Here is a 13,380-nt window from a genome sequence, read left to right on the forward strand (position 1 = left end):
CAACATCCCTCCTTCAAGTATCTACATTGGATCAGAAAAGTCAACCAGACAAATCACAACAATTTGCTATTCCATGGTGAACACTTTTGAGCTGGAAGCGTAAAATACCTCAAAGTGTTCATGGCTCGGGCCAACAAGAAAAATTTGTCATAGTGCCCATGGTTTCTAGGCCTTAATGTCCTGGCACAATTCCAGTGTGGGATTTTACAAATGTTTTAAAGGAACAGCTTTCAGCCAAAGGTTATGAAGTAAGAGGGTCCTGTAACTTCTCTGCTGCCATGGTGTGTCTGAACAGAGCATCGCCACAGCCAGCTGGCCATAGCCAAGAGAGGCAGATGGAATGAATATAGCAAGGCTGCCATGAACTGCAGTGATGAACACAGGTCAGGGGCATAGAAGACCCTATTCTGCACATGGAACCAGGCCACTTTGTAAATTAAAACCAAATAAATACGTGAGGATTTTCTAATCTTCAAATTATTTAGGTGATCATATGCATTCACTAATTATCACATGGCTGGTTGCAGGGCACTAGGATGAAGTAGAGAGGTTTTAAAGTAACAATATTTTAAAATAATCATCTGTCTTTTAAATAATAAAAAATAATCTTTATGTTAAATAATAATTTTTTAAAAATAAAAAAATAGCTAAGTTTTTTCCTTGTTGCTATGTAATTGTAAGTAGTAACTTGCTATTTATTTACAATAGTAGTCTGATAGAAAGATAACTAGCTCAACTAAGAGAACACAAAAACCTCCCAAAAACAATCCTTAGTCTGTCCATACAATGGTATGACATTAGCTAAGTAATCCATGTCCTGCCAGTGTATTACCTCAACCTCTTCTTCACTTGTCACAGGTAGTAAAAAGGTCTTTGTCTTGTGCAAATAAAAAGACATTTGAGCATTTCTAAGTAAAACTTTGAGAGAAAAAATATTTGCTTAAGACAAACAACTGTTTCACGACAGACCTATTTTGGGTGAAAAGAATGTAAAAATCTTAGCAATGTGTCTCTGGTGTATAAATAAATGCCCTGTAATTGTCTTTGCTAAAAGTGGAGGTAATGGTGTTGAAACAATAGACTCCATTGAAAAAATGAAATCCTGTAAAGTGATAAATGTGTAAGGTCAGCTGAACTATTTGAAGATAAATCACTTTTCTTTCCTTAGCTTCTGACATCTTTAATCTGAGAAAGAAGATGTCCAAAAATTAACTCTGTGTGTTCCACAGAGATAGGAAAAGACCTATAACAGGTATAGGATCACACCTGCCACTTCACTTAGCAAGAACCCCTCCATTACCCTGCCTCTTCCCTGGATTAGACAATTCCTAGTACAAAAATCTCCAAACTGTGTTCAGACATGCTCAACTCCTGCTCAGACTGTTTCACACAAATTGCTGGCAAGACTGATGAGGCCGATGCATTTCTGGCCAGCCTGCGGCCAAGGGGCTAATGCTTCACATTCCTTCTAAGGGGCTGGGGTCCTTTAAACAGGTAATGGACAAAGCTCCACTTGTATACACAAAGAATTGCCATATCAGTGGGCCCAAATCATACTTGGAAGTTCCATCTGGAGAGGAGAGGGCTGTTACAGTTGAGGGGTGCTTTGACAGCTCACACAGATTTGCCATAGCAGGCAACAGTGGCCAGCAGCCTCCAACGGGCTGCACACATCAGGTAACATCACCAGGAGTGGAGCAGATTTAGCACTGCAGAAACTAGTACCTTATTTCATACCAGTTTACACAATGTACTCATGCCATACTTTCTCAATTTCTCAGTTTCCACTGTACCTTCCAGCCATTCTTAATTCTGATCTCTCACGGCTCCCTCCAATTTTTATATGTACTTTACATATATAAAATACTACATGAGTTATATTGTGGGTGTATATATGTGATATGTACATATCCATACAGCACTGCTGCTGTCCCAGGCAGTAGAAATGTAGAAACGATGCATTTTTGATAGGAACATCAACCTCTGCACCAACAACTGGGTACAAGCACAGAGGGCTTAGTTTGAGAGGGTTTTGACTCTGTCTCTGTGCTCATATCCTCTTTCCTTTGAAGGCATGATAATTTTTTTCATTAGAGCTTACTTTGTGAAGTTATTTTGGGAATAAGCTCACAAGAAACTGAACAACAATAAATATATAAACATTGGAATAAAGAAAAAGCTGTTAATGTCAAGTATGTAAGAACTTACATCCCTGGCAAAAAAAAAAAAAAAAAAAAAAAGAACTACTAGAATGAAAAAACATTATGTTCTGAGAATTCCCATATTTGATGTCTTACTTCTTATGCAATGCATTTTCTTTACATCCCTGGTGTTTCCATTAGAAATATGATTCTCCTTCCCTGTGTCCTGCTCAGCTAGTATTTTGGTCATGACAGTTTTTCATTTTTCAGAACAAAGGAATTTTTGGAAAGGAAACAGAGATTTATGAAATACCATTACTTTTCTCTGACAATGACAACATAAATGTTTGAATGAAAAAGTACAAGCAATTGTTACAGGCAAAAAAAGAGTTTTCTTTCTTACCCTCAGCATCTGTCAGCTACAAAAGATAAACCCGAAGGAATGCTCTCTATTTAAAATTATCTCTATTATTATCATCATAAGACAGTCAGAACTACTTTAACCTTTACTGGTCTATCCCTTTGTCATATCCTGTTAGCTGTTGGTAACAGCAATGTTATAGTGTGTTAAGGAGTTTTACAGATTTTTCTATTTTAGCTCATCACATTTTCTGATATTCCAGTTCAGTGTACATTCTTATGTTTGTCTGTAAGTTTACATTATTTGTATTTTTCTTTTTTGAAAATATTTATTTATTGCCCCTCACTCATCTCTACATTAAACAGTTCCACATATACAGCGTCTCCTTGCATAAAAGTCTCAAGAGAATTTCTAATTTGATTCATTATCTCTTTTTGAAATAATTTTGTTTGCATTTTTTGAGATAGAGAGAACAAAATAAAACATAATAGAAAATATAACTCTGATTTATATAATGCTTGGATATTGTGAGAGTTATTTTCAGTATTGCTTATAGACACCTTTCCTGGTAAAGATCCTTTTATGCAGACACTTCCTAAGTGTGGCCCTAGGATTTGCCTTAGGGACCATGAGCATCTTTGACCCTTTGTTGCAGTAGAAGCAGAGAAAGTATTCCTAACACATTCCTGAGAAGTATCTCTTTGTCTGCCTAAGAGTGAGTATGTATTATTTTAGCAGTTGCATGATTTATTTTAAAACTCTCTGAAAGTACCATTTAACCTGAGGACTTGTCCTTCACCTCATCCTGTTGTTTCAACAACTCTCCCTCTGATTCCTCAATCTCTGATCTGGAGGCAGAACAGAAATGGTGTATAGGGCTATTCTGGCATTTCTTACTGTTTCTACCCTCTTCTTATATCCTCATATTTTTAACAAAGAATATTTATATACTTTATTTTAAGAAGTAACATATACAAAAATTCTGTTAAAATTGAAAGCTAACAAATAGTTGAAAAGCTTCATTTTTTTCACCCAAAGACTGAAAGCTGAAGGTAAGGTGGTATTTCTATGAGAAACAAAAAGTACATTATTTTTGTATCTTTGTATAAAAAACTTCAACTGCCATAACATCATTTATTAGACTAAATACCTATGTATTTGTTCTAAGTAATTAAAGGCAATGTTTGGACACAGAGAAAATAAAATCTCGTTACCTCTGTGTAGTGCTGACTTGGGTTCATCTATTATTAGGACAGGGATGGGTGACAGGAGATGACCACTCTTTCCTTGCAGAAAGGGAAAGACAGAGGTGTTAGCAGCTGCTGCTTGTGCTTGTGCCCTTTGTCCGACCCCCATTTCCCTGGCCACCTGCCCCCTCTCTCTCTTCCTTCACACTCTCCAGCAGCAAGGCTCCCCCTGGGGTCTTCTGCACTTGGTGGAAAGCTGAGAAAAGCTGTGCTTGGCAGAGACCCCTACATACTACCAGTGCCCATGTTGCTCTGAAGGTGGGTATTGAGGGACAGAAGCACCTATTCTTAATAAAGCCAAGTAAACTAAGCCATAAATAAATGAATAAATAAATCATTAGAAGCAGAATAAATGAAGCAGCAATTTAAGTACCCTATTTAAACCAAGGTAGTCTGTTCACAAGGAATAGTGCTTTAAGCAAAGCAGAAGTCACTGGCATTTGTGAACTTGCAAGCTGAGAGCTGCAAGCAAACTGCCTCTGTCATCATTTGAAAACATAATGCTGACAGATCCCTGACTTGGCAGTAGCACTAAACAGGATTAACCACTCTGGCATCTCAGGTTTCATTGCACTGAAATGGAAATAAGTGCTGTTCACACAAAGAATGGCATTTGTCATATTATTCATGCCTCTGGTGGCCTCTCAGGGTGTACATGGTTGGTCACATCAAGCCAAACAATGCATGACTTGAAACTAAACTTTCAAGAGTGCTTTAATGGTGTTTTTATTAGTTAATTCTTCTTTTGGTTTTAGGGTACTAATTGAAAGAGATACAACCTGGCTCAAACATCCTGATACTCTTGGCTTCAAAGAAAGCACCTTTTTTGGTTTTATTCTTATGCTGCACATTCATTTAGCAGTTAGCCCTTTGCGCACCCAAGGCACTCCCTATCACCTCCATTTCTCCCAGGGCATGCTCAGCACAGGGTGTAGCCGGATTTGCACACCCATCACCCAGAGACCTGATTCATTTGATTGTGGATTTGAGATCCTGTTGCCAACCCGGGCAGCTCATTTCCGTGGCTCTAGCAGGTCACAGCTGCCATCCTGTCCCAAAGGCAGTCCAAGTAGTGGCCAGCCTGTGCTGAATCCAGCTGATGATGGCCACTCCCTCCTCTCACTTGCCAGGTGGGCTCCACCTTGCTACCTTGCTTGCTCCTGGTCTCCTTCTGCCTGCCCCACCATCCGCAGAGCCAAGGGGCCACAGGAGGCTGCCAGCATGTGCTGGCAGGGAACTGTCAACAGTAACTGGCAAATCCCATGGCAGAAGTGCTTGGTTCAGTAGCATCACAGAAACTGGACTGGATTTGGAAGATGTAGGACCATGGGGTCCAAAGGCTGCATTTGAGAGAAAATCCTCCCTTACGTGTATCTGTACGAATCTGCCAAGTTACCTAAAAATATTGGGAGACAACAGTGCATTTTCTTAAATTTTTCATTTTCTTAAAGCTTTCTCACAACCAGAAGAGCTGGAGTTTTTTTTTTCCATGTGGAACTGAGTTGGGCATTGATGCTCCCAGACAGCTGGATAAGCCCCAGCAGCAGGGAGATGGCAGGCTTTGCAGCAGCTGCTGAATTCAAGGGTAGGGATTATTAGCACTTCATCTTGTTTGCTTTCACTCTTAGTGATGAGGGTGCTCTATTTTAATTGAATTTCCTTTCCACTTTCAAAGAGCATCCAAAGGAGAAATGTCAGCACATTAAAGGAGACTTTGCTTTTGTTTGCCAAAATATGAACCTGGAGCCAGAATAGTTCCTCCTCTGGTAATTATAAAAGCTCAAACATTTATTACTGTCCTGTTGGATGATACTTGTAGTACACCTTGGAGAATTTAATTCTTACCTAGGTATGCAGGGAAACCAATGGCATTAAGAGAAAAGGTAAGTTATGCCACCTTCTATCCTGTTTTGTGGAGTGTGTCAACTGAATGACAATAATGAATCACTAATTTTTACTATTGCAAAATGAATTGGAATTTGAATCAAGTGCATTGCTAAAATATTTGTTGACATATCAGGATGGGTGGCAGGATGTTTTTTAGAGCTTTTGCATTTGGACCTCTAATACAAATCACCGACCTGGGTTATTATGATCCAGAAGTAACAGTTTTGTTCCCTAGTGCTGTTGCTTTATTTCAAATACCATGTTTAAATCCATTTCATAAAATGTTTTCTTCTATTTTATTAATTTCTTTTAGCCTAGATGGAAAGATTCCTACTACATATACACAAGTAGTTTGGATTCACTGAAATTGTCTCCAGTAGAGGGATTATTTTTCTGCCTTTCCTGGATTAAAAAATAACAAACCTCAAAACAAGATTGATATTTTAACTCTCAAAATGAGATAGTTAGAGCTAGAAGTACTGAAAACATTTGATTTGTTGATTTGCATAATTTTAATTCAAACACAATGCAATTTATATCAAAGCAAAGAAAGGGTCAAATGAGGTATTTAGAAATACTGAAACAAATAATTTCCATATAAAAACTAGTTTTACTTTGTCAGTTTATGAACATGCTCAGGATTCTTATACTTAAGCTATGGAAAAAACTACTGCTTAAAATGTTGTCTTTTTGGTATTACAAATCTATTACATGTTTTTGCCCACAAGATTTTGGGAGTAAACATTTTTTTCTTCTTGTTGTTTGTCATTGTGCAGGAAGCACTCACTTAAAATAAGACAAAAAAACCAATCTGTTTTCCCTTGCTGGGGCAATTTAAATCACTATTCATCCAGTGGCAAGAGATTAGCCATAGCTTAAGTCTGCCTTACAGGAAATTGGTTTCTCACTGCTTTTCCTTTAAAAATCAATTTTTAACTAACACAGCCAAATATTTTAACAAGTTGTGTGGTGAATATTCTGTTCCCACTTATTTCTGTGAGCTTCTTGTACTTCAGAGAAGTTATTTTCAGGTTTGCAGCTATGCAAATGAAAGTAACATAACTCCTTTTCTTTCAGGGCTACCAGTTCCTACATGCATGTCTAAACACCTTATGTATATACTGTAATATTATAGCATTAAATGAAACTCCTTTAGAAGGCCTGAATGTTTTTACTTACTCCAGTCACAGTAAGTGTTCTTTACACTTGTCATCTGAAATTATTCCTGCTCTTAATCTACAGAGTTTAAAAATTGTGAAGGAGGTGATGGCATTTTTTATAAGCCAGCAGAAAAGGAAAAGAAACATTAAAGAAGATGTTATTAAAAGCATATGTCATTGTCACACTTTAGGCCCTGAAGGACTTCTGAGGCTGTTCTGGAAAAGGCAAGCTTCGTTCTTGAGAAATAACAAAATGTTAATTTTGCTGTAGGATAAAAATCTACAGTATCTGTTGGATTCACATAACTGAATGCTAAGGCAGACCTCTTTAGGTCTAAATTGCAACTTTCTTCAGCCAGTGAAACTGCACATCCTCTCAGATATCTGTGATATACTTAGTCACATAATCATATTGTGACAGCTTGAAAGGAGGAGGACTCAGAAAATAGAAAAGCAGTTTAAAACTCTTATTGAAACAATTTTGTTTTGGAAGACAGTGGTATGCATTTTGCAGAAACAATAAAATCCTTTCCCTGAGGAAGCTGATATTTTCCAATGGCCTTCAAGAAAGCTTACATTCATTGAATCATGTTGTTGGCAGGGACCATGGAAGGTGGCTGAGTCCACTCTCTGCCTGTGGGCCAGTCTACCTGTGCCAGCTCTGAACAGTGGTGCAACCTCTTCTTGTAGAGTCTGAGGTTGGTGGCCACACAAACACCCAAACACCCAGCCAATTTCCCTCCTATCCTTATAATTTTTATTTTCTAATCTTCTTGCTTTGTTTTAAACCTTGATCCATCCACTATTGAACGGGAGAGCGAATTCATCCTTTTTTCTTTACACTACTTGCATATACCTGATGTGTATATATATATACACATCAGGTATATGCAAGTATATATATATAGTACTTGCAAGTATATATATATACTACTTGCATATACCTGATGTGTATATATATATACACATCAGGTATATGCAAGTAGTATATATATCTATATCTATATCTATATATATATTTATCTCGTGTATATATATATACACACTAATATATATATATATATATACACATACTGATATGATACACATTCATATCAGTACTGCATAGATATGTATGTTTCTCCTTCATCTACTTTCTCACTTCAACCTAAATTCCACATTGTGGGGTTTTTAAAAAATTTTCTTCTAAGTCAGGTTTTATAGATATCTGATCATTCAGATTGTTCTTTTCTGCTCCTTCCATGGCTACATATTTACTGAAGCCAAACAGACCATGGCTGGTAAGTTTTCCTAGGGCTGTGTAAATAAGGCTGTTTCACAAAGAGTCCATCCTTCTTTTTCTGTATTGTTTTATGTGGTTTAACTTTCTCATTGCAGCTTGCAGCTCTGTGACATTATCTCCTTTGCATAGGTTGTGATTCACATAAAACCAGAACTCTTTTTTTTTTTTTTTTTTTTGGGGGGTCACATAATTGCAGCTTTTTTCCCTGCAGAACACCCAGTAGTTCCCCCTTTCCTGTTTGTATAGCTGATCCCATCTGCCACCACCCAGTAGCAGGCACTTATCCCTGTTGAATAGAACCCTCATTTTTCCAAACCAAACCACTAGTGTGCGAAAATCCTTCTAAACCCAACATCTGTCCTCCAGCATTCTAAAGACTCTCAGTTTGGTATAATCTCCAGTAATGTAAACATGTTTTCTGAGTTCATTAACATCCTTCTGACAACGAGCTGCTTGTATGAGCTCCCTAAATAACTTCTTCTACATTGTTTTCCTTGTTTGTTGAAAGAATATCATATGAAACCATGTCAAAAACCTTACTAAAGTGACATCCAATATGACCTTCAATGCTTCTCCTCCGCTGATGATTCCTCTTACTTTGTAGAAGAGATCAGATTTGACATCTTTTGTTCTTGACAAAGCTGTGTTAGCTGTTACTAGTTGTGTTACAACTACTTAAGGATAGCTTGTTTACTTGCTCCAGTATCCTTTCTGTGTACTGAGATCAAACAGATTGGCATATAATATCCTCTTTCCCTCTTTCTTTTTCAACAATACAGTTTCTCCCCTTCTGTCCTGTTGTCACCAGAGGACACAAGGAAAAACGACGCACCGCAGATTTGGTCACGATGAAGAGACTAATTTATTTCTTCTGACTCCAATCATTTATAGTCCTCAAAAGGTGCCAGTGGATTGGAAGGTGAACGTGCCACCTCTCCAACAACACTGGACAAACTACCAGTCTATCAAACTTCTCTGCCTCTATGAAAGAATGCAAAACAATAGGTTGTTTACAGAAAGTTGCCTGAGAAAGTTCTCTACAAGAATGTAAACTCAGAAGGCTTTAGAAAATCCTTAGAAATCAGGGTGACATCCTCTAATATTCGTTCATTGTAAATTATCAATGATAACCATTAGTTTTCATCATCCAGCCCTTTAAATTCAGGTGATGGAAAAGCAGCAAATTGTGTTTGAATAATTTTTCACTTGGTCCTTTGATTGTCAAATCTGAAATGTCTTTTTTCCCAATTATCAATAATGCCTGATATATATATGTATAAAAGTAGAAATTAGATACAAAAATATTAAAAAGCTTGACTTTCTCAGCGTTGTCTATTAAAAACTTACAAGTTCTTCTTGATAGGGGCATAATCATTTACTTGATTCTTTTCCATGCCTGGTAGTGTACTTTAAATTATTTCATGTTACCCCAAATATCCCTTACTAGTTGTATCTCATTTTTGCTGCCTTTTCTTACTTTATCCCTGCATGATCAGGCTATGCTTTTGTAGCTCCTCCAAGTAACCTGACCCAACTTCTCTTTTCTGGAAGCTTCATTCCTATCTGGGGCTCAGGAGGAGCTTGTGACATCCAGGCTGATCTTTTATTCTGCCTGTTGCATTTTCTGCATGGATAGTTAATTTACTTATACACTTAGTGTTGTTTCTTTGGAGAAGTGACAGTTCTTAAACATTTTTTTTGTCTGCATCAACCTCCCAGAACATCATGTTGACCACTTGTAGGAGTTCATGGGAACCTACCTCCATAAAATGTATTTTTTGGTGTGTTTTGATGTTTTTGCTTTTTTCTAAAATCACAGAATCTCCCTGCAAAAAACTGCGAAGCCATGCATTTAGATATGTATACATATACAGCTATATGTATACATACAGATCTACGTATATGTACATACTTATATATACATGCAGATGCATGTGTCTCTCTCTTTATGAAGAACACTGAGAACTTAAAAAAATGCCTGGTTTTCCTGACCCAAGTGTTTCAGTTAAGTACCCACAAAAGAAAATGAAAGGTGATGGGAGATTCACCAGAAAACAAGCTCATCATTCCACTGGAAAATAGAAGCAGTCAGGATTTCTTCTTCCTTTTCTAATAATCCTGTAGAGAATTTTTTTGTTTTACATCAGCTATAGCTTGTAGGTGAAGGACACATGTGAAGGCATTATAAATCTATTCCTGGATTAGAAGAGGGTGTTAAAAGTTTTCTTCTATTCCACTCTTTTTATTGGTGATGTATCTTGTAGATATTTATTCTTATGACTATTGTTTATTCGGCTTCATCACATCAGGGATCTAAGAAGCAGGATTATTATTGGCTGGACTTTGTGATTTCAGCCTTCAGGGAAAATTATGAGCAGGTATAGGACTGCACCAGTTCATGTTGTTCTGCAACAACAGCTGCAGAAACTGAGATAGGGTGTCCCACTGACTCCCAGGGAACAGATTCTTCAGATGTTGTATCTAGCACTGGCTTGAATTTAAAGAATAGCTTTAAAATATGTTTTCATTTCCTCTGTGTCTCACAGGGACTTATTCTGCGACACTTGGCATGTTTTTGTATTCCTCATTACAATGAACATAATCTCTCATTTTCCTGCAAAAGTTCAATATTACAGAAAGGGGAAAATATTTCAAATTAAAAGCAGCATTCATCTGCTTTGGTGATGAGCATAACACACTTCAGTATAAGGGCTTTCTGTAAGCATGTTTCAGTATTTCTTTCTCTTCCTCTTGTGTACTTTAATTACTTGGATTAGCATATTTTACTTGTTTCTTTCATGTTGTCTAAATATTAAATATTTATAATTATGTCAAGGACTCATTTTCCTTGTTTCTAAAGATCCACTTACTGCTTCTATGAGAGTGCTTAAAATAAATTGTTAGCAGTAACTTGCAGTATATGCAGTTATAAAGTGGGCTGTATGAATTTCACTGTCATACAGAAGAGTTTGAGGGCGGTTGGGTAGATATTTGGGGTTTCTTTTCTGTGGTTTGGGTTTTTTTTCATTAAAAGAACTCACAGAATATCACTCTCATGACTTTTGCCTAATTTCACATTTAAAATTTCACTTCCAAGTGATGTTAAACAGTGAAGATGAAAATTGGGCACAAACTCCTCTGAATGCTGGTAGCATTTAAAGTATGATTTTTTACCAGTTATGCTTATGCCTACTCGCCTCTTGGGGTCTGAATTAAAACGCACATAGCTTATAAAATCGGAATGCATCCTCCCAAAAAGCCAAGGAAGAGCTTTTCCTATACTACAGTACTCATAAGCTTAGATGTCTGTAAAATAATTGTGTGATATTTCCCAAGTGGATGCACCGATTATAAGGTGCATTACTCCCCGTTAGAAGAGGTTATATGTAATTGCAGGCGTACACCGGGATCACTCGCGCTCGTTCAAGGCAGGGCACTATCCACCACGTGTACGCCGCTGGTGCCGGCTCCACCGCGGTGCGGCTGCGGCGCACGGCAGCGGCTGCCTCGGCTTCCCCCTCAGAATCCCCTGCCATCGATCCCTCGCGCCTTTTCCAGGCGTTCGCTGCTCACACCGAAGTCTCCTACAAAAACACCTGCTCATTTCCCCCCCTCGCACAGCGGTCCCGCTCCCCGGGTGCAGCAGCCGCCGCCAACTCCGACCCCCCTGCCTCCCTCCCCCCGCCGCAGGTCCGGGCATAGCGCGGGGATACTGACGGCGCGGGGATGCCGGCCGTGCGGGGATGCCGGCGGGGCGCGGGAATGGCGGGGGGTTGCGGGGATGGCGGCCATGAGGGGACGCAGGCGGGGCGCGGGGATGGCGGGGATGCCGGCCGTGAGGGGATGCCCGCGTCTGGGGATGCCCGCGTCTGGGGATGCCCGCGTCTGGGGATGCCCGCGGGTCGCGCAGCCCCGAGCGCAGCCGCCCCCGCCGCGGCGGGCGGAAGGGGGACGGCGTGGGGGGGAGGCCCCGCGCCCCCGGTGCCGCTGCCGGGCATGCGCGGTGCCCCCGAAACATGGCGGCGGCGTGAGGCGGGCGGCGGCAGGAGCGGCTTGACAGGACGCCGCCGACCCGCGTCCCGCCCGCTCGGTGAGTGGCGGCGGCGTTTCCCGCTCCCCGCGGTGGCGGGCAGGGTGAGGGAGGAGCGGAGAGAGAAAGGGAGGCGAGGCGGACGTCGCGCTCCCTCCTAGGGCTCGTACCGCAGCCTCCGCCCCCCGTGGCCGCCGGACGCCCCGGTCCTGGGTTCCCCTCTTCGGCAACACCGTGGTGCTGGAGGCGGCACCGGGTCTGGCGGGGCTGCCCCGTGCTCCAGCGCCGCTCCCCTCCTCTGCGGGCTGAACTAACAGCGCGGCGGGTCCCGCCGACCCCGCCCGCGGGCACCCGCGGGTGGCCCAGTACGAGCGCAGCTGCGAGGGTGAGAGGAGCGGGGCGGCTCTGTCTGCCGGCGCTAACAGCGTGCCTCTCTCTGTCCGGGGGTGGCCGAGACGCCCGGACAGCAGGAGCTCCGGTGGGCAGGGGCGGCACGGGAGGTCCCTGAGCCGCCGGTGCCTCCGGGACGAGCAGCGGGGCCGGCGGCGTTTGACAGCAGCGCGAGCAGGACACGCCTCCCCTCGCCGGGGCGGCCCCGCTGCCTCCCCCGCGGCGGCGGCGGCGGCTGCCGGTCCTCCCGGCGCGGATCGTCCTCGCCCGCCGACCGCCGAGGCTGGCGAGGTGCTGGGGAACGGGCGTCGACCAGGAAAGCCGGATGCGTGTTAAAAATCATTTAATTCCGAGCGCTCGCTTGTGTGGGGTAAGGGGGCTGGGTGTGCCGCTTGAAGACAGCGCGGGCCTGTTACGGGGCACTTGTCGGGCTGCGATGCGCTGCGGCACTGTTCCCGTTTTCTTTACAGTTAAACTGCGTATGTAGCATATATTGATTGTCGACTTAAACGGGCATCTTGCACGGGGAGTCATAATTTTGGATGGTCCAAAGAAAGTAGTTAAAGTATGGGAAGTTCTGTTACCGTGTTGTGTGTCCTTGTTTTCGTTAGCTGCTAGGCTAACCTATAAACACAATGCAATGCTGTAGTGTGTATCAATATTCAAATTAAATTTTATGCTCAAATATTCTTTAGGAGTGAAGGCATGCTTTAAGTGTTAATACAATTTAAAGTTGAAGTCTATCCCTACAGTAATTTGCTGTTTCTCTCTGATGAGTTAGACTATAAGAGATAGCAAAATACAATTCTAAGACCTAAAAGGTTTAATGAAAATGGGAAATACTGATATTTTATTGGGTTCTGGTAATGTAAACTTTGCTTG

At 41.2% G+C, this 13,380-nt stretch overlaps 1 protein-coding gene across 6 annotated transcripts in view; it reads left to right on the forward strand.

The window, feature by feature from the left end:
- The first annotated feature begins 12,021 nt into the window (after positions 1-12,021).
- The window catches only part of SCML2 (Scm polycomb group protein like 2), a 98,340-nt gene continuing 96,981 nt past the window's right edge, over positions 12,022-13,380 (forward strand). For 4 of the 6 annotated variants that reach the window (XM_068179968.1, XM_068179967.1, XM_068179971.1 and 1 more), the window contains exon 1: positions 12,022-12,168. The gene's annotated coding sequence lies outside the window, so the exon portion shown is untranslated. Of the gene's footprint in view, positions 12,169-12,837; positions 12,869-13,380 lie in introns of those variants that run through there. The other 2 variants (XM_068179969.1, XM_068179973.1) reach the window with 2 other exon arrangements.

Source organism: Anomalospiza imberbis, chromosome 2 (genome assembly GCF_031753505.1).
Source record: "Anomalospiza imberbis isolate Cuckoo-Finch-1a 21T00152 chromosome 2, ASM3175350v1, whole genome shotgun sequence".
Lineage (NCBI taxonomy): Eukaryota > Metazoa > Chordata > Aves > Passeriformes > Viduidae > Anomalospiza > Anomalospiza imberbis.